The 21,050-nt window shown below is 48.2% G+C and overlaps 1 protein-coding gene across 2 annotated transcripts in view; it reads right to left on the bottom strand.

The window, feature by feature from the left end:
* Nucleotides 1-1,743, bottom strand: part of LOC142557012 (carbohydrate sulfotransferase 1-like) — a 72,268-nt gene extending 70,525 nt beyond the window's left edge. For both annotated transcript variants that reach the window (XM_075668546.1, XM_075668547.1), the window contains exon 1: nt 986-1,743. The gene's annotated coding sequence lies outside the window, so the exon portion shown is untranslated. The remainder of the gene's footprint in view (nt 1-985) is intronic.
* Nucleotides 1,744-21,050: the final 19,307 nt, after the last annotated feature.

The raw sequence follows: 21,050 nt of genomic DNA on the forward strand, positions 1-21,050 counted from the left end.
CAGACAGGCGAAGTGGGAGTGGACCGAAAATTTGTGACCGATCGCGAAGGGCTAATGACAGAAGCGGAACAGGAACACATTGCAACGGCTTTACGGCACAGCGCACTAGAATCCACCAAGTTTAAACGTGCCATAGGAATCATTTTTCGACTAGTGTGTCCACTTTATTGGCTGTAACTGGTGGATAATATGATCTTTTGCTCACTCGAAGCGCCGCGACGTCAGTTGATCAATATAAATAATCCGTAACATTTATTTTAATCATACTCCCAGACTGTGAAAGAAGTGTTAGTATTGGGGGCAGTGGATTAGTACAGAGGCCTTGGGATCTTTTATGGTGCTCACAAGTGTCATGACACAAAGGCAATTATACTCATCGCAATGCAGCCTCCGCTACCACAAAACAGGCCCGCGACCACACGAAAAGCTCCACAGTGACCGAGGCGGTGGCGTTTTTTTTTTCTTTTTTTTTAAGTTCGCTTCAATTATCTATTCACGAGTGCGCAACCAAAGGACCTTGGGCTGATTTAACCGAACGGCGACGTCAAAGAGAGCACATTTAGTTTCGCGTAAGAGAACAAGATACGGCAAGGGTCAGTTGCACTTCGCATAGCCGGAATATTCGTCTGTCCCGACTCAAAATACGGATTTCACGAGACATACAGCTACGCGGAAGTCTCACAACAAAGTTACGCACGTGGCTCCAGTTGCTGACCCATCTCCTTTCTTTCTTCCGTTCTTTCTCTCTTTCTTTTCTTTTTTTTTGTCACCGTGTGTTTCTCGACACGTAACAATAACAATGACAAAGAGGCACGGGTACAGCGCGCGGGGCGAAAACAAAAATATGCAGAAAAAGAAAGAAACCGAAACGGGTCACAAACCTTCGCCAACGCGGAATAGCGCGCCTCGAAACCACGTGGGAGTGAGCGCTCGTAGGTAGCGCGTAGAACCACGGCGAGCCATTTGTTGGCTACAATGTACTCACCTATTACGAGCCGCTCCGGGTCCGAGGAGTTGTCATACGTAGACGCACAAAGTTCCGAACCAGAACGCTTTCATTCAGATGACACAGACGGACAGGTCGTCGTTCCTCCAGAAGCAGCAGTACGGGACTCCGGCACGGTAGCGCCAGCGGCTAACCATCCACCATCAGTGGGTGGATCAACCCGCCACACACCGCCAAAGGTTTAGTTACAACGACATCTGAGGTTGTCCAAGACGCAAAATGCACGGAAATGTAGCGCCTCCAACCCCGTGGTCGAAGCAGAGTGGCACTCAACAGCGCGACGCTGTACGAAACGGTATCTCCCGATCACTCCGAGAGCAGCAACGGTTTGTCGAACACTGAGGTCGTCATCTTCGATGAGGCGTCCGATACATACTGGTCGCAGAAAGAGGACGGGCCTCCGCATGGGACCGCACGGCCGACCTGCCACCCACCGGACCGGGGAGGTTGGGGTGCCGGCAGAGAGGGGTGGAAGAAACGTACTACGGTGAGGGCCACATGTGTTACACTGAGCCGCCGGGGAGCCGAAGAAACAGCACGAGCCGGTTCGGCCAGCCTCTGGCCGTCCTTGCCGTAGTATATCGCCTGGCCCGGTTTGTTGTGCGGCCGGACCCTCTTCCTTCCCGTTCGCTAAACGAACGCGTGAGCTGCCAGCGAGCGCGTACGAAGACGCAACGCGCCCCGCTCGGATCGCCCGCGAATGATGACGGGAGAGGGGAGACGCGAGAGAGGTAGCGCATCAAGAAAGGGAAGCAGAGAGGCAGCGAGAGGAGGTTACGTGAAGGAGCTGCCAACGAAAGTCGCGAAAGAGGGGCCCCGCAATAAAGGAGTTTTTTGCGGAAGGGACGTTTATGTCTTCGGCTTCCTCTCGCTTTATTTTGTTTCCTTTCCGAGAGCAGTCCCCTGTCGGACCATCCGGCTTGCTTATCCAGGAACGAGGAGGGCGAATTAGAGAGAGCGAAAGAGAAGTTCGGTCTCTGTGGCAGGCTGCTTCGAGGAGGATCGCTGCGATGATTCGCGCGGCAGAAGGAAAGTGGAGCCTGCGGTAAACGCGTTTTGTACCAGGGGCCTTTAAATGGTTTCGCTTACGCCTCACCTCTCTTTTACTTCCTTTACGAGAACTTGCCTCTAGAACACTCGCACGTTCCTTGGTTGTGTACGACATCCCTCCTTTTTCAGGCGAACCTACCTCTGCTCTTCCTCGACGCAGACAATCGTTCCGTCCTTCCTTCTATATATAGTTACTATTTATTTTTTATGGCACAGCCGCCGCTCTCCGTAGAACGCGCATTGATGTAACCTTTGCAGGTATGAGCTGTTTTATCATTACTTGTATGAGCAGCGCGTAGGAAAGGAGACCGACTCCCTCGAATGAGGGAGGCGAAGGGTAGAGCAGCGGTCGCGCCGTTGAGCACCCCTCCCTCCTGCTCGCCCATTTGATTCCCTCCCGCCTCGGATCCGAAACCAGTTCTTTCTCTTTCGAACCACTTGTTGTTGCTTCCCAAGTCGCTGCCCTTCGGCCTCCTCCCGTTGCGATTCCAGCGGCGAGCGAAAGTGGTCCACTGCCGCGCGATGTTGCCTCCCTGCACTTGAAGATGGCGTTGCAGGAAGAGGAGCTGGGGCTCGGCATCTTCCCGTCTTTTCTCTCCGTAATTGCCGAAGTGTCGCGTAATTACGAACCCAACTGAGCCCCTCATTAGCGAACAACTGCGCACAAGTGAGCGTGTAATATAACGATGAGATACGGTCCCCCTGGTTCCGAGGGGCGCAGGTCGCAGTTAAGAAAGCGAAAGGGTCAAACGACTGGCAGGCTGTTTGGCAACGGCAGAGCAGTTGGAGGAGGAAAAAAGAAACAGGAAGTAAGGCAGTTGAGGGCGCAATGCAAGGGCACAGAGAACGAAGCCGAAAAGGCTCGCATTTCTGCGCGTTTGCTACTGTGGTTTTCAGCGAACACAGGCCACGTGACTGAGTGACAGCTGTAAACGAGTGTTGTGCGGATCGATCGTGACCTACTCGGTCATTCCAGCGAGCTAGTGTCGACGTCGCGCAGTGAGCAGCCCCTTACGTAATTTTGTCATCAACCAGAGTTTTCGATCTGCTGCGGCAAAAGGGAACGAAGAAAATAGTCCTCCCTTGGTATTTTTCCCTTCTGGACCGGTCGATAGAGCACGTACGTTATAGTTTTGCGTAAACGCAGGTTTGCGAACAGGCCTTTCTACTTATTTTATCCGGCGATTCATGAAGTTGGTACTTTTGTTTCACTATATACTACCAATTATGTCCATGGAAGACTCCTTCAACTTCAGATGGTTTTTGCTGATGGATTCCCAGTGTGATCTGCTTAATAGCCGTCCAAGATAATTGCTTACGGGGGAATCTATCATACAAAAATATGCATACGGCCGGAACAGGCATGGAAAGGTCACTCGCTTCAGGGATGATGCGTAACGGCACGAAAAACTTCGAGAGAGCACGAAATCTCGCTGTATGGATATGAGATATCTATACGTCCGGCAGTTAATCTGATTAGTCGGCTTCTACCCGGGGGAGGGGTGTGTGTGTGTGTGTGTGTGTGTGTGTGTGTGTGTGTGTGTGTGTGTGTGTGTGTGTGTGTGTGTGTGTGTGTGTGTGTGTGTGTGTGTGTGTGTGTGTGTGTGTGTGTGTGTGTGTGTGTGTGTGTGTGTGTGTGCGTGTGCGTAGTTTTCCTTTTTTCATTTTTTATGCTTTTATCTCTCTCACCTATCACATCCCTTTGTCCCTCACCCAGTACAGGGTAGCAACCAGAGATCATCTCTGGTTAACCTTCCTGTCTTTCCTTCGTCTCTCTCTCTCTCTCTCTCTCTCTCTCTCTCTCTCTCTCTCTCTCTGTTCTCTGCGGGTGCTATCGAATGCCAAAATACTCAATACTTTCGAAATAGGCCCAGTGCGGTGCCTGTAGAAGTAGGCCATTAACGAGTGCTGTGCGACGTTCAAGAAGCACACCCGCTGATATACATGCTTTTACTGAGAAATAAATGCAGTGACTAGTGGCCGTGCATGGATATGCCACCAGTGAATGTCTTTTTGAGCGAAGCGCGGGCGCATACTAATGCATACTAATAAATAAAAGGAACCGCAATTACAACAATTCGTATACGTTGGGGAGAGAGGCCGTGAGAGAAGCACTTCGCTCATCAAAGGCTCCTAATTTGAGTCGTCGCACTTGCAACTAGTCCAGCTGGGTCTCTCATTCGTGTACCGGACCACGAGCGCGCTTTGTGTCGGCCGCCCCCAACGAAAATCGCACAAGACACCCATTTGCATCTCAACAAAAGGTACGTTGAAAGCAACAAAAACTCAATGGAAATGCTGCAACACTTCATTAACGATTTCTATGAAGGACCAGCCCTCACAGTGGCGTGCGGCAAACTCTTGTCCACGGTGCGCCAATCGCGCCAGCGTATAAACCACGTGATATCGCTGTTCTGTTCTCTTGTTCTATGAACTTTTCTGCGGACTTTTCTAAGCAATTCGTAAGTGGTCCGAACCCTACATGGCGAAGCAAACACTTGAGATATTCAACCACTTAAAAAAGAAACGCCAATAGCAATGGGTTCCGTTTCAGATTTTTCGGGTCTTCATTCGGCAGCACCCTGTATAAGGAGCCTGATAATGGAAGTTCGGCGAAAAGTCCCAAAAAGAGGTCGTACTTCTTTAACGAAGCAACGCGGTTGTATGTTTGGGATCAGGCTGGCGCCGCGCCTAGCAGTCTATCTTTTGTCTCGACGAACTAAAATGCGCACTCACGACAGGGATGATAAAGAACTGGATGATGCAGTCATAAAGGCACACACACTTCTCTGGACGTCCTTTAGTTATTTTCTACGGCAGCGCAGTTAATGGCATCACAACAAAGACCCGACGACAACGACGACGGCACCACGACGATAACGGTGAAGTGGGCGACATTTCGTCGACTATTATCGGAGACTGCGACCGTCCGTCCGTCCGTCCGTCCGTCCGCCTGCCTGCACGCGCGCGCTCGTGTGTGTGAGTGTCGACAAAAGTAGACAACTTTTCCAATATCATAGATTAAATGCAATCCATCACCTATACCAGTCCCCGGCGCAGAGCTAGCGCAGTCAGGCAAGCACCATTAGAGTGTGTGCATGAGGGTGATGTGCGTTATTTTGCTCTGTTTACGAGTCCGATACTCGGAACCCTGTTGAAGCACGGAACCAAGGAAAACAACTAGGAAAGGCTAAACCTGTAAGTCAGCGCAAAGGCACTCACTATCGCTGTTCCTCGTTAAATCTCAGTTGGTGATTGAGTAATCACACTTCTTACATTCTATTCTATTTTACCGCAGAAAGTGTCAATGCGCCTATCTATCTATCTATCTATCTATCTATCTATCTATCTATCTATCTATCTATCTATCTATCTATCTATCTATCTATCTATCTATCTATCTATCTATCTGTCTGTCTATCTATCTATCTATCTATCTATCTATCTATCTATCTATCTATCTATAAACGTTTGTATGTTTGTATCTAACCGTTTTCCCGTCTATCTGGGTCACTGTAGTAAGGGGTCGAATGGTAACAGGGTTTGAAACCAACCATCGGACCAATTTGGGTCACTGAGTATCTGTAAATGTGCACATATCTGCCTCTCTCGAACAACTTGTATCACGCCGACAGGGGTCACGGTAGATGCGGGTCTGGATAGGTTCCGCTGTTCGAAGAAACTCTTTGACGACGACTTGTATTACAAGGTATGTGTACCCTCGGTCTGTGCCGGTCTCCATTGAACCTCGTTGATGCCAACTTGGGTCACTGGATACTTGCTGGTAGGTGTGTGTGCCGCTCTTCCATGGACGTCTTTGACGCCAACATGAGCAACTAGGTATGTGGCACTGGAAATGTGTCGCTCTACATTGACGACAAACATCCCTTAAGTTTCTCTGATGTTGAGCGGAACCGAACCCGCATCACAAGGGTTCCTCAAGGACAGCTACCCGACAAATTAGCAGGCTGCGCCACAAATTCACTGGGTGTGTGCCGCTTTCCAAATAAGGCATTTCACGCCCACGCTTTAGCGAGCCGCGCCATGAATGCACTGGGTATGCGCCACTCCTCAGTGAACCTCTCGCCAACTTGGGTCACTGAGTCTGTGCCATTGAGTGCGCAGCAAGCGAAAGAACAATTACCAGCTTTCGCAGGTACCGGCGTGCCACGCCTCTCGTATCGGAGGCCAGGCGCGGACTTCCCGGCAGTGCCACTAGATCGCCCAGTGCCTCCAGAAAGAAGCGAGAGAGGAGCCCAGTTGCCGCATGACGAGTTTCATAGCACTCGCACGCACCGGTGCGTCATTCACTTAAGTCTCGCGCAGGCTTCGTAGCGGCGGCGCTAGGTGGCGCCGCGTGTTTTTAGGGAAGCGCAAAAGAGTAGTCCCGCTGCACTACATCCATCACACATAACTCACTTCGATGGTACGTGGCAATACGTTGAGTCGCTACATTGATTAAATACTAAGACATTACCGTCGACACTCATCGTGAGATGGGTTCTGGCACCGTTTATTTTCTCGCGTTTTCCCGCAGACATCCGTTTCACGGAAGCCACGTCATCGCCCAACATGGGATTCAACACGTGATAGTACGCATGTATGAAGTCGGCGGCCTCGAGTATTCAGCCGTCGTGAACTACCACAGAGGGAGTCGCTTGCTATATCTCTCAACGCGTCGAAAAGTAAAGCCGGAGGCTGCCGCTGCCTGGCGTAGGCTCCAGCCAGGCACCCTACGCGAACCTACACATATTGCATCGCACACACCGTACAGACTGCTGGGACGAATGCCCGTGGTGCGGGGCCACACAATGCCTGTACCACATTACGTGGTAGTTCACGCTACACAACATAGAACACTACGATACAAACACCACGAGGGACTACTGTCCAGCTCGGCCCTCGACAACCAGCTAAAGCTGATCCACAAAGCGAGGCAGATGGCAAGAGCCAGCGCAGCCCTGGTCTAGGGGCCCCGACCATTAGCGATGCCCCCTTCGGGGGCCACCCCCACACACTCCGTTTATTCTATCATTAAAGCCTATCTATATATAGGCTTTATTCAGAGAATAAACGGAGTCTCTATATCGGCGCATACGTATAGCCATCTGTGCTAGCCCTGCGGATGTTCCGGCTCCTCAGTTGCTTATTCCGTTCTGTACGGAATTATGGAGCGAAACAACAAACGGCACCTAAATATCTTCCCATACGCCCCGTCATTCCGGTAAATAAACGAACGATTATGTCTTTTTCCTTTGGCTCTTTCTGCCGTGTGAAGGGGATTTCTTTTTTTCTGGTTAATTCGCCCATTCTCGTACTCGAACAAGCCGCCTTCATCCCCAAACGCCAACTACATACCTATTTAAAACGCACGTGCTCTCACGCGAGAGCTTTGTGGCGCCTCTATGTTTACACGCTGTGTTCGGCGATGGCGCTATGTCGCGTTTATCCACCGCTAAATATTTTCTTGCCGTGTCGGTGCTCTCAAACTTTACACTTAATCCATGGGTAACCTCGTTTGAGTGCTCGATACTTGCAAACCTATTTGTGACTATACTTACACTCTTCGTACATGGCACTCAGCGTCCGTAGTTTCTGCGGTAACCTAGACTCGTCCCATAAATCAAGCAGTCCTAACTTATTTTTCTGCATTAACGCAAGAGAGAGAGAGAGAGAGAGGAGAATTCAGGAAAGGCAGGGATGTTAACCAGTCAATAGTCTGGTTGGCTACCCTACACTGGGGGATGGGAGAAGGGGAAGAGAAAGAAGGGAGAGAGAAGGTGTAGATACGCGTACGGACAGCACTTCAGTTAGAGTCGCTCGAGCAAACCAGAAGTTCTGAGAAAACACAAAAGTGCCTTCACTGCCTTCTGAGCCGATGATCGGTCGGGACGGTGCTCTAATATGGTCTGTTCACTTAGAGGACGATCGTCTAGTTTCCTCAATGTGTTGGACAAAGACTGTCTTTGTGCTTGAAATTGTGGACAATGGCACAATAAGTGGTCAATGTTCTCCTCGCATCCGCAAACATCACATGCAGTAGTATTAGCCATTCCAATTAGTGCTGAGTAGGCATTCGTGAAGGCAACTCCAAGCCATAACCGACACAAAAGAGACGCTTCACGTCGGTGTAGACCCGCTGGAGGTTTGAGTTGAAGTGACGGGTTTAGTCTCTGCAGTCTTGTGCGCCTTGTATGTGCGGTGTTCCACTCTGCCAAAGAGATCGTGCGTGCTAGAATGCCAAGTTGCCTCGCGGCGTCGGTCCTTGAGAGAGGAATGGGGACGCAGCGGTCTTCTTGGTTTGACGTCCGAGCTGCCTTATCGGCGTCATCATTTCCAAGGATACCGCAATGACCTGGTATCCACTGAAAAGAGATATCATGTCCTTTTGCTATTAAGTGATGAACAAGTTCCGCGATTTCGCACGTGAGCTGATCGTGAGTTCCATGTCGGAGAAACGACTGCACACATTGCAAGGCCGGCCTTGAATCGCAGAAGACTGCCCATTTTCTAGGACTTTCAGCGTTTATCACTTGAAGCGCGTCGCGGAGAGCCGCGAGCTCTGCAGCTGTGGACGTAGTGACACGGGAAGTCTTGAACCGCTTGGTTATTCTCATTGCTGGTATAACTAGAGCGCCGCCGGAACTGGTTGATGTAGTTGATCCATCAGTGTAGACGTGTGTGCAGTCGCTGTATTTCTCGTACAAGAGAAGTAAAGTTAGTTGCTTGAGCGCTGATGATGGCAAGTCCGACTTCTTCTGAAGGCCTGGGATTGTAAGGTTCACTTGAGTACGGCGCATACACCATGGAGGAATGGAAGAGATTTTCACATTGATTACCATCTGTCGAATAAAACGGTGTGCTTTACCCGTCGTGGTTGCTTAGTGGCTATGGTGTTGGGCTGCTAAGCACCAAGTCGCGGGATCGAATACTGGCCATGGCGGCTGCATTCCGAAGGGTGGAGAAACACCCGTGTAGTTAGATTTAGGTGCGCGTTAAAGAACGCCAGGTGGTCTAAATTTCCGTAGTCCCCAACTACGGCGTGCCTCATAATCAGACTGCGGTTTCAGCACGCAAAACGCCATAAATTAATTAATTTTAATACGGTGTCCATGGTGACTGATCGTGCACGCACGCTTTTAAGGTTTTCTGCGCGTTTATGCCTGGCTGTTTACTGCATTCTTCGTCGCCTTGTTTCCTTCCTTATCTGTTTTCTTTTTAATTTTGAGCTAAAATAATCTTGAAAACGTAAAACAATATAGACGCACCCCCGCGTGCCTTTCGGACCTCGTATCTTGATCGGCAGAGTTTCACGATCCACGGAAAGCGAGACGTGCTTAAGAGGCTAAGTACGGTGTAAACCACACCTCATCCTTTTTTGAAACGCTATACTACATCCCCGCCTTACCTCCCCTCCTCAAACAGCACGTTCTTAATCACAACAGAGCACGCGTCCTGCCGCAAGTTGCCGGCCAAACGCCGCAGGAGAAACCAAACACCGAGTCTCGGTTCTCGGTTCGCCTCCATTCTAACGCAAAAAAAAAAAAATCACGCAGTTGTTCGCCGCCAGCTTGCTTGTAAGCGTGCGCGAGCGCCCTCACAATTCAGACGTGCGGGGTGCGGCCGGGCGATGTCAGCGAGAGAAATGTGTTTGTTTCCGCATATAACGCCAGCTGACTGGAGGCTCGAACAACTGTTATCCCCGTTACAGCAACGAACACAACGCAATGCAAGGATGAAACACTAGCGCCTCTACACGACGTTAGCCGCGGCTCGCTTCGTTGTTCCTTCTTTTTATTTTTGTCTCTCTGCCTCTTGACAGGCGTTAACGAAGTGATCGTCGCCCGACAGCGGTCGTGAGTGCTCAAAGCAGCAAAGGACACAAGCAAGCAAGAAAGAAAGAAAGAAAGAAAGGAAGAAAGAAAGAAAGAAAGAAAGAAAGAAAGAAAGAAAGAAAGAAAGAAAGAAAGAAAGAAAGAGAAAACGTCTTTGTACATGTCAACGTTTTGCTCTCTTCACAATCGCTCACGCCAGTGCGCGTTTGTTCGTTTTACTACCAGCTGCCGCTGGCTCTTGCAGCTTGCCTTTCGAAGCGAAAAGCCCATTCATCTTTCATTCGTCTTCAACGACTCGGCTCGCGCGAATTACCATAAAACACACAGAGCTGGCCGGTCGGCACGACTCGAAGAAGGTCCCACGTCCGCAGCGACTTCATGCAGAAACATACGCTCCATAAACATTGCAAAGAACGAATATTAAATGCGCGAGCGTGTAGAAGGCTTGTTACCTCGTCGTCTTCGCCGCCGGGCATAAGTTCAAATAAAATAATTTTGAATTTTTTTTTCGGCTCGTAACTTTTGCGGTTGTGTTGCAGCGTGTCAAGATATCGACAACTATTTCCGCATGCTGCTGTAAATCGTGGCCGAGGAGTAACTTCCGATAAAACTGTTTATATTCCGCGGCGGTCAAGAAATACAAAAAAAAGGAAAAGAAATTACCGTCTACAACGTGCTTGTAAGCAGCGGCTTGAAAGTACGTGTCGCTAATTTCTTTCTCTGCTTGAGCATTTCATGTCTCGTCTTCAAAAAAGCGGTCTGCAACAAGAGGTCCTCCCCTTGCCTGTTTTATGCGCGTGCTTACTGTCGTTACCATATGCAGGGAAGGGAACGTCAGTTTTGGCCGCGATATCTCGCGCATTTTTCATACAGTGAACGATGCTGCGTTATGAATAAATGTTATCGTCGATGGTGGCAATAATACCGATGTAGTAGTCTTATCATAGCAAAAAAGAAAAAAAAAGAAAAAGAAAGGAAAGAAAATGAGGAATGTTCAGCGAGTTTTACATCAAGCTTCAAGTGATTGTTTGCTTTCTTTATATATCTGCATTTTTCAACCTCGTACTTCGGTCTGGCCATTTTTTATTTTCATTTTTGTCCGTGCCCATCAACATTTCGATTTCAAGCAAGTCCAGTCGCGTGCCAGAATCAGTCGAAAAAAATGGTGTAGAAAGATGGCCATGCCGAAAATAAGGACAAACGAAATTAGACAAGGGAATGCGTTGGTGTAAACTTATATACGGGGTGAACATATTTAGGATCACTGGAGTTCTTTTTTAATTGTCTGTCTCAGAAAAATAATTTTGTTGCTTGCCTCCTTGAGATGGATTATTCAGAGAGGCGGACATCAATTGCACCAGAAATCGAAACGCATATTCAGCTAATTAGAAGTGCACTAATTAACTTGGTAATTAAGCAATTTACGTCAATTACTGCAATTTACGAGTCGTAGCCGGTGAGTTTGGAAATAATTTCGACAATAGCACCAGTTTGGAAATATGCGCCATCAAACTCGCCGTAAAAATGCGCCTGTTGTTCCGTTTACCTTTTTTTCACCAAGCGCTCTTTTATCCGTTTAAGCACAAAAGTAACTAGAACGCCCATGTATTTCGTCCCACAATTTGGGAAATAGTACCTCGAAGCTGGTGTCATCCTGGAGGTTTACTTCAAGCGGATACTACTTGCAATCTCCCCATTTCAATATGCGCCGCAAGGTTAATAATTTAGAACATAATTAGTGAATTTTTCTTAGTTAACGGAATATGTGTTCCGATTTATCGAGCTAGAGATGTCTGCCTCTTCAAATCTAAATCAGGGACAAGAATTATACCATCCGCCACAGGCGATTCTTAAAGTTCGGGGAAAGTTAAAAATGATACCTCTGTAGATGTTACTCATCCTGCGTTGCTTAAATGCTGAAACGTTTCCCTCTGCAGTCCAGTATATTCATGTACCTAATGCGTAGTTCTCAGGGAATTCATGATTATTTGCATATTTATTACGCATTATGTCTGCAAGAAATTCATGGCGAATAGGTGGAATTACTATACTTCTTGCAGAACGTTTCTCTGTCCAGGTATACAAGGTGATCATATCTTGCTGCTCTATGAAGCCCGTCGTCGCGGGATCGAATCCCGGCCACGGCGGCCGCATTTAGATGGGGGCGAAAACACCTGTGTACTTAAATTTAGGTGCCCGTTAAAGAACCCCAGGTGGTCGAAATTTCCGGAGTCCTCCACTACGGCGTGCCTCATAATCATGTCGTGGTTTCGGTACCTAAAAGGCCAGAATTTAACTTTAATTTAAATATTATTTGGTCTTACATGCCAAAACCACGATCTGATTATCAGGGGCGCCGTAGTGGGGGTCTCGGGAAACGTGCCTCTAAATCTAAGTACACGGCTGCTTTGGCATTTTGAACCCATCGAAATGCGGCCGCCGTGGCAGGGATTAGATCCCGCGACCTCGTGCTTCGCAGCCCAACACCATAGCCACTAAGCAACCACGGTGGGTTAGTTTCAATTTAACGCGGTGATCATTTTTAAATGTCGCCTGTGGCCGATATCATAATTCTTTTCCTCCACCTGTATTATCCAGAAGCGGATATTACTAGCACGAGGAATGAAAACACATATTAAGCTATTCAACAAATATAACTAATTCACTTCTTAATTAATTACTTCCAGCACATGTTGCAATTTACGAACTGCAACCGGTAAGTATGCAAGACGCATCCACTTGAAGTGAATTTCCAGAATGACACCAGTTTACGACTTCCAAAAGTATGGGATGAAGTCAGGAGTATTCCAATTACTTTTGTGCTTCAATGCATAAAAGAGCGTGTTGATTTAAAAAATTCGCAGTTTCGCTCGAAAGGTGTATCAGCGATTGCTATAGCAAACTAGTAGACAGCTGTGCAAAGGATAGCAGTTTTATCTGGCGTATAAACTTGTAAACCTTCGCTTACCAATTAAATTAACAATGATAGAATATGTAAGCGTGGCTCAACGAGGAAGTAGAACGAAATAGACGCACACAGACAGCGCTGTCTTTGTGGGTCTACATTATTTTTTTTACGTCCTTGTTCAGTCGCGCTTACACATTCTATCATGAATTCAAACCAACCCGACAACGCGTTTTAACTAATTTTGCTAACACGGCGACACCCGCGCACAGGTAAACATGAACGCATATCGCTTGATGAGTGCGCGAACTCGCTGTCGAAATTCCGGAGTGAGGAATCCCGGCAGCAGCAAGCGAATTGACCTTCATGTATATCTCGCTTGAACGAGAACGAAACGTCGAAAGCAGAGCGCACACGAAGCTACTGGCCCTGCGAACACTCTGCTAACATCGCAGATTGCTTTGAAGATGAGGCGCGCGCGGGCGCGCGTTTTGGCCACGTCACATATCGCTTTCAAGACACACGAGCGCCGGCAATGCGTCCCTACGGCGTCCACCAAAGGCGTCTACTACGGCGTCCGCGATTCGTGTGGTCAACGCCGTAGTAAGCGCCGTGGTTGTCTCCACTCTGTACGGAGCGACGGGCGAGGAGGACATCGAGGCACCTCTGGGAGCCGCCGGAGAAGAACGCCCCTCCTACCTCGAGTGCGACAGGAGAGGGCGCGCATCCGGGCCGAGTTCCTGGCTCGCGCACACGAGATTGCACCGCGTTCGCCGGCTGACCCTCACACGCTTTCTCTCATGCGGAACCTCACGACGGCGGCAACGCCGACGCCGACGGCAGAAATGCGCCTGGTGTCTGCATATAATTGCTGTCACCACAAAAAGGTGTTTCGAACAACAGTGTTTTTTAACGGCGGGTTTAATGTCGCATACCTCCAAACTGGTGTAATTCTGGAAATTCATTCCGATTGGATACGCCTTGCAAACTCAGCGGCTACAATGCGGGATTTAAGATATGTGCCGTAAGGTAGTTGGGAAATTAATTAGTGGATTCTTGTTGTTTATATGCCTATGTCTTCCGATATGTCGCCAACGTATTTTTAATCATGTTTCTTAGTCTATGCTTGTCTTTGAGTGGTAGTGCTTGCTGTATGCTATTGTAGGACTTGTTCAGTTTCGCTCACTATGTTCATTTTCCCGCCCCTCCTGCTTTCTTCTTTGGAGTGCAGTTTGTACTAAATAAATAGGTAAATAAATAAATAAATAACTTTCTCGCGCAAGTAATGCCCATATCTCAGAAAAATCCGGATCAAGGACTTTCTCTGTGTTTGCTTCAACAAGCGATTCTTTTAAAATTCTGTAAAACCTAGAAATGATCCCACCGTTTAACATAAACAAAGTTACGCCTTTTTGGTGGGCAACGCAATCATCAAATGACAATCAAACGCAGCATCTTACCTTTAAAGAAAGAAATGTAGCTGTTCCGACGCACCAAGTTCGAAAAGCACGAAGTTCCTAAGGGAGGTCTTCTGAGCCCGACTCTCAGTCCGAGAACCAATGTACGATTTCCTTTGCTTCCTTATCTTGTGATCAGTGACGTACGTTTGGGGATACCGCACAATCGGCCGTTACTAATACTCTTAACAAAATAAATCCATGTCAACCACGATATGTTATCTACAACCTATTCATTCCCCACTGAAGTGGCTGGCAGCCTTGCATGCGACAGCTGTGACAGCACGGAGGCGATCAGACATCCGCTTTGCGACTGTTCTCGACAGAGGGTCGCTAGAATGAAGACTGGACCGCGCTTGATAAACTGGACGGTCACGCCTCGTCGAAAGGGAGAATGCTGGGAAATGGTCTCGGGTCCTTGCTCAACACAGGCCTTATGCGCGCTGCTACGATAACTTAAGGAAACGCCGACAGCGTGATGGACTATAAGAGTTCCAGCGCACTGAATCACGTTTATGTGCAGAGGTCTTCTCCTTCCTGTTTTTCATTTCGTTTCCCTTTCCATCACCTTTAATTAATGGTGGCCCCTTTTACTCATACATTTTTTTTTACAGACTAGCCAGCCGTTCTCATACACTGGCTGACATCATTGACTTTTCTATCTTTTTGTTCCTTCTTCTTGTTGCGTGTGGATTTCTCTAGGCACATTCGCGCCGTCGTCTTGCTGTCGCATAGATGCAACAAGTTGCGCGCGGCCCGCGCGGCCGAGCGCATACGCCACCCGCGCGTCGTTCGTTTACGGTCACGTGATCTGCGCTGTATGCACTCGTGTGCCAGGGAGGTCGAATTGCAGTTAGGGTTGGTATTGACGCGAGTTTGGAATTGATGCATTCTTTGAATCAGCGCGTAGCACGACGGGAGCAAAATAAGAAGAAAAAAAGCTTCGCCTTCAAGAGTGGAACGCGACAGCGTTCCCGTCGACCCGCCAAGGGGTGTTAGACAATGGGCTACGGCGCAGCGACTACGCGCCCCGCATCGGACGGGGTGAGCGTCGAGCAACGCAGCGTTCGGCACGACAACGAAATGTGCGCCTGAGCGAGCGACGCACGCCTGAGCCTTAGAAACAGCTAGTTCCTAAGGCAACACCGCGTTCACTAGAGGCGCTTTTGTACCGCTTTGAAGCATCGAACTCGTGGCTCAGTGGTAACGTCTCCGTCTCACACTCCGGAGACCCTGGTTCGATTGCCACCCAGCCCATCTTGGAAGTTGCTTTTTATTTGTGAAGTGCCTGCCATGATTTATCGCTCACGGCCAACGCCGCGGACGCCGACGCCGACACCGACGCCGACGACACCGGCTTTTCTGCGACACGAGGACAACGCCATCGTCCTGCGTCCTTCTGTTTTTGTGCTGCCGTGGTTTTTTTTTTGTTGTTTTTTTGTGCGCCGATCCGGGAAGATTGCCGGGGACATGACGTGAGGGTGAACTGAGACAGCTGGTGGCTTTTTTGAGCTCACACGAGCTTCTAAATTTTGGCGGCGTGATTGTACAGTCGAAATGGTGAAGGGAGCCGAAGCAAGGGATGGCGTCGCTCCGGGACGTATGCACGGGCGCTCCAAAGTTGCCGGCGCACCTCATCACGACCGCGCTGACATCGCTACAATAATGGTCGCGGTCTTCGCGTAAACTCTGTTCACGCGTGTCATTGGGAGAGGTGACGCCGCGCTTTGCGTTAGTTAGTGAGCGAACATTAAATGCAATCTATCCCACTCACAAAACTAAGAGCGTCACATCGTGTGATAATTTGATACTTGGCAATCGCTGTCACTGCTACGCTTTTCAGGAGAAACTGCGATGTTTATTTTGTTGAAAAGCGATATATGTATTATAGTCTCGCATCATAAAGGAAGCGCCTCAGGAGATGGCCCTCTTTTCCTGGACTGATTGCGAGAGGGATGCGACTTGAAGTGCAGTGGATGCTTAGCTGTTACGCTAAATAAGTCACGCAGATCCCACATGGTCATGTGGGAATCAATGTTACGTGAAGGCTATTATTGAATGAAGACACCCTGTTTTGTTCCTGCTTACAGGACTGCACGTGAGTTCTTGAAGATCACGTGTCAGTTTATCTACGTATCGACAAATAAGCGGTAATAAGTGCTGTTTGAAGTAATTCAAATAAAAGAACCAAGTTCAGCGAAGTTTGGGGATTCCTATTTTTCTTTTCTTTCTATTTATTTCACAGCAAATCGCGTACATAGAGAAATCAAAAACAAAAGGATAGGCAAACCTAATTGCAGAAAGTAGTCCCTTCATACCGAACTACCTAACATGTGTGCTTATCATTACGCCGTGAACGCCCAGATTACATTACCTTTCTTTATTATTTTGTACATGCGGTACGCGTTAGCCGGCCTTATCACCAGCCGCAATGGGTGTTCCTCAGCTACACGTCTAATAGACTTACTTGACCTCCGCGGAAAGCATACATATATACGCGTCATGTGGCAGGAATCGTGTGTTTCGTCGGGCGCGCGAGAAGGGGGGGTGCAATGAGGCTGGAAAGCAAAACAAAGCAAAAAAAAAAAGAAACAACTGCGAGAAAAGGTATACGTACACCGAAATAAAAAAAAAAGAAGGAAAGAAAAGTTCTGGATATGGAGGTGGGAAAGGCCTAATGGAAAGGCGATGCGTACAGGTGCCGCCACATCGATCTCGGTGAATCGAAACACACCTGGGTGTCAGGCGACGACACGGCATGGCACTGGCGTTCCACCGGCTTGCTACGTTGCAGGGCCGCGGCGGTTTCTCGGGAATCGTCCGCGTGAGATTGTGTACGTCGACGAAGCGATGATCGAAAGCGCATACGGCGCATACATTCGCCGCAGTCGGCCGCGAAACGGGCAAAAATGTGTGTCGCGATGAACGGTTGGGCCTAGAGAGGGGGTGGGGGGGTGTCAGTGCGACACGCCGAGGTCGGTACAGAGGCACTATAACGCAAGTGAGACGGTGCCGGGGGAGTGTAGTCGCGCTCGTGACACGTTATATTGTCGGCGTTCTTGAGCTCGCAATTAGCGCTGCTGTTTTGCTTGCTTCTCCGCGAATGGGGGACAAGCAGGAAGATGCGACAATCAGTAAAACTGGCTGTGATTGCGGCCCCGTTGTCATCAGTATGCAGACGAAACGACACGAAGCACTGAGAACGCGCAGATCCTTAATCTCGCCTCTCGCAAACACGCCGACGGGAGAGATTAAGGATAATAAATATAAAACGAGATTGTCTCGGGGCCGCGCCTCGGGCTCACTGTCACGTGGGTCGGTAGGATTACCTGAAGGTTTGCAGGCCTGTCGCTAAGGGGGCGGGAGGGGGGGGGGAAGGGGGGCTGGAGAGGCGACTTCCACCGCGGCTACCAAGCATGAGGGTGCTCAGGAGGAAGCAGAGAGAAAGCGCTTATCGGGCGAGGACAGCTGCTACCCGATTCTAAGCTTATACTCCAGGGTGGCTTTGATCCATATTCTCCACCATCTACGTCTAATCGAAACGCACGTTTAATCCAGATCCCGACACGTACTCCTAATTGGTTTATCATTTAGATTACAGGCGCGTATGTGTACGTATACGGTACGTCACAATTCATCGGCGCTGCCTAGAGCCATTGATCTTCGGAACAGTCTTCCCGGTTATATTTATCCGTCTGTCTTCATTGAAATGTTGCAGCAATAGTTCTGATTTTAAGAATGTCTGATGATTCCTGCAACACCTTGCTTTTATTGTACGCAACAGTTGATCGTTTACTTTGCTGTTTTGCACACACAACCACACATCCACACGCACGCACGCACGCACGCACGCACGCGCCTCATTTAGTGTTTCCTTCTAGAAGCCCGTAAGTTATGTAAATTAATCCTCGCACCCAATTACCATCATCGACAGCCCCGCGAGAAATTGTTTCCCAGTGCCCGAAGCCTTTGGGGCAGCATGGTTTATTGGCGCGTGCAAAATAGAGCAAGATGGACGCCTAAAGCTTAGACAATCAAAAAACATTTCCTCTGCGCAGGATAATGGTTATGCCGCTGCAGTACATTGCAGCACAGTACGTTGCAGTAATGCATTGTTGCTAAAATTCACATCATATATATATATATATATATATATATATATATATATATATATATATATATATATATATATATATATATGTGTGTGTGTGTGTGTGTGTGTGTGTGTGTGTGTGTGTGTGTGTGTGTGTGTGTGTGTGTGTGTGTGTGTGTGTGTGTGTGTGTGTGTTGGGGAGCCTCTTCAAAGAGAGAGAGCAAATGATAAATGGAAGGTAGGGAGGTTAACCAGGACTGAGCCCGGTTGGCTACCCTACACTGGGGAAAGGGAAACGGGGACGGAAAGATTAAAGAAAGAAGAGAAAGTCCACCGGGGATATCGTTCAGTCACTCAGTCCGGATCACAGACGCTGACTCAATCCTGTATCTTTCAAATATCGCAGCAGCGCTTTTGTGGCCTTTTGTAGCTGCGATATGCGAGGCCATGGTCTCAAGATCTTGTTCAAGGTGAACGCAAGATACTTTAATCTGGTACTGAACCTAGTCTCGAAACACTGAAACTGGGATTGTGACCCCCGACCGAGTGCAGCCACAGTTTCGAACGACAAGATATATATATATATATATATATATATATATATATATATATATATATATATATATATATATATATATATATATATATATATTCTTCTTGTCGTTCGAAACTGTGGCTGCACTCGGTCGGGGGTCACAATCCCAGTTTCAGTGTTTCGAGACTAGGTTCAGTACCAGATTGAAAGATCTTCAAGAGGCTCCCCAACGCTCTAACTTGCTAACTGGAATACCTTTACGCTGGAAAAGACTGCTGTAAAGTTTATACAACTAGGAAAATATGTGCCAGCACTCTAATTTTATCCACGTAAACAAATGAATAAATAACTGCAAGGTTCCCTACTTGTCTGTATTGCATCAGATCTCTGCGCGTTGTCCTCGTTAGAAAAATTTTTGCGCTGCTCGTTTTCAGTCTGCACGATATGTCCCTGAATTGTTGTCCCGAAGAAGAGGCCTTGAATAAAACCGCGAGCAATCTGTAGAACTTGTCTGTAGAGGTTATAAAAGGACGAATTAAAAATATGTAATTTGAAAAAGTATCCAACCTCAATCGCAACGCGAGCTGTAAAACACGGTTTGTTTCCCGCAAGTTTTGTGTGTACGTGCACGACAAGATTATACTGCAAACGTTGTGATTCAGATTTGGAAGTTACCAAATTTTGGAAATTTTAGATTCACTATGACAGTTATTGTACTTTGGTAAAATTTTTGCAAAGTCTCGAGGCTCGAAAACGAAATTCTACTGCATCCAGTTAATTGCGAGAATATAGCGTTTCAAATGCAACAAATTTGATTTAAATCTGTTCAGCGCGCGTTCGCCTATTTAGAATGTTTCTGCGTTTCACATGTATAGCAAACCTTCGTAGTAACGCTGTCTTTGGGACAAGAAGCGCACTTCTTCATAAGCGGCTTTTTGTGAAAAGCGCATGGGGCTCTTCTAACGGAGCGGGTATAGCTAGGGCAAGACGTGCACTCCGACAGCGCGAGATCTCCTAAAGAGCACGCTGAAACACATCAGCTCTCGATAACGGATGAAGTAATGACAGCGGAGAAGTTCTGCTGACGTCCCAAACCAGATGCCTCCCACGATAGAGTTCAGCCAATGAAGCTGCCGTCAAGGGGAGGGTTGACTTTTTTAGCGCCCGTTGCCTTACCGGGTTGATACGAATAAGCGCAAAGGATCACGCGCGTATATGTGCTGCCCCGTTCAGGACCGTGCGTATTTCCCGCTTAGCACACCGTTCAAAGCGGAGTCCGCGGTTCTACTGCTCGTCGAATAATCAGCTCTAAAATGGATGCATTGCGGTCGGGACTTCGCATAAAGTGACACTTCGGATAAATTCGTTTGTTTTAACGAGGGCTTACTGTGTTCAAGTGGGGGAAACCGAACTGGACCCAAGATCCTCATGAGGGCCAACGATAGTGCACATGGCTGGCCAAACGTCATTGCTTTACAAGACAAGCGCCATGACCCAGTGGAGTGGGACGCTTAACCGAGTGCGAAACTGCACCCACGGACAGTACATCTAGACACCTATACAACACTACTGTACTGTTAGCATGCATATATATATATATATATATATATATATATATATATATATATATATATATATATATATATATATATATATATATATATATATACTAACATACAAGCTGCACCGTGCAAAGCGGCACCTATTCTTGCAATGCCCCCGCCGGCGTTCTTGCGCTGCAAGAGAGAGAAGGCGATATGACGTATGGCAGAGCAACTCGCACTTACTGAAAATTACACGGCATTTGAATTTCAGACACAGGCTCTTCCTTCAGCGTGTCCTATACGTAGTGTCACTCTCCGCTTATTATGCAGTCGCGTGCTGCTGACGCCATACGCCTACTCGGAATGCACTGCGTGCGTATACGTGGAAAACGCATTAGTTTCGTCCCTGCGACGAGATTTCCCCAGAAGATGACTCACGGTACATTCGACTGGTTTACGCCGCGCTCCGACTACCGAGACAGAAGCCAGAGAACACCTGTCCCAGCCGAGCGTTCGGGTGCTCCCAGAAAACTCGGAGTAGGCACGTGACAAGAATTCTGTCGGATCTGGGGTCTCGAAAGCGAAAGCTCGAAAGCGGGAGAGGCCGGAGAGCCTCCGAGCGCTC

The sequence above is a fragment of the Dermacentor variabilis genome, chromosome 9 (genome assembly GCF_050947875.1).
Source record: "Dermacentor variabilis isolate Ectoservices chromosome 9, ASM5094787v1, whole genome shotgun sequence".
Taxonomy (NCBI): Eukaryota; Metazoa; Arthropoda; class Arachnida; order Ixodida; family Ixodidae; genus Dermacentor; species Dermacentor variabilis.